Source organism: Callithrix jacchus, chromosome 4, assembly GCF_049354715.1.
Source record: "Callithrix jacchus isolate 240 chromosome 4, calJac240_pri, whole genome shotgun sequence".
In the NCBI taxonomy this organism is placed as follows: Eukaryota; Metazoa; Chordata; class Mammalia; order Primates; family Cebidae; genus Callithrix; species Callithrix jacchus.
The window spans coordinates 115407558-115408521 of NC_133505.1; the positions used below are offsets into that span (position 1 = coordinate 115407558).

A 964-nucleotide genomic window follows, 5' to 3' on the forward strand; every position below is an offset into this window, starting at 1 on the left:
CGTCCCCTCCAACCCCGGGCATGGCTGTGGCCCCTGCCCCCTGCTCCAGCAACTGGGATTCCGGTTCCTCATCAGACTCTGGGACCTCCCTGGTCCCGGACCTTGCGGCGTTGAGCTGCGCTCAGTCTGGGACCCCTGCAGCCTCTTAGAGCCTGGCCCCAGCCGGCCCCGGCTTCCCTCCGGCTCGGACTCCGGTTCCGGCTCTGATTCCCCCGCCCGACCCCGATTCTATCGCCCAGTACCGTTTCCTGGGCTCCGGCTTCGCCCCAGGCTCCAGGTCCAGCTACGCCACGACCTTAGAGGAGCTGAAGCCCGTTTCCGGGAAGCACAGGCGGCGCTCTCACTCCGCACAGCCGGTGAAGGAGCAGCTACGGGCGGAGCCGCCACCTCCGCACCGCCCAACAGCTTTCCGGGAAATTCTAGGAGAGCCTGTGCGAGCTCCTGGCGGGCCCAGAGCAGAGGCCGCGTGAGGAGCACTTGGTTGGCCATGTCGCCCAACGAATCTGAAATGTGTTGGTCTTGTGCCTGTCCTCCCAGGGGTTCAGCAGATACAGCGCCATCAAATGTGTGCCTATACAACAGGACTTGCAATGTATTGGGAGAAGTTGGGTGTTTCTCCCCACAACACACAAACGGCACAGAAATTCCACATGTCCTGAGTGACATATTTTGCCTTTCCGGGGGTTCACCCAGTAGCAGTTTGAGGTCAGACAGGTAATGTGCCTACATCGTAACAACCTTCCAGGATAGCACATCTCTCACACGTATGAGCACCCAATCATCATGCTCATGAGCCACAAAAGGACCCTAAAGCCTTTTAAATAAAATTCCACTCCTGCTCTGAAAAACAAACAAAAAGGCAAAAATGGTAAATTTTATGTTATGTATATTTTACCACAATTTTTTTTTTTTAATGGAGGGGAAAAGATGGCAATGCCATTGGGAGAGAGAGATATGGAGGGAG

At 55.9% G+C, this 964-nt stretch overlaps 1 non-coding gene across 1 annotated transcript; it reads right to left on the reverse strand.

The window, feature by feature from the left end:
* Positions 1-704: 704 nt before the first annotated feature.
* Positions 705-806, reverse strand: LOC118153390 (small nucleolar RNA U13). Its single transcript, XR_004742628.1, has one exon. It is a non-coding gene; the product is annotated as a small nucleolar RNA U13 (small nucleolar RNA).
* Between the last annotated feature and the right edge of the window lie 158 nt (positions 807-964).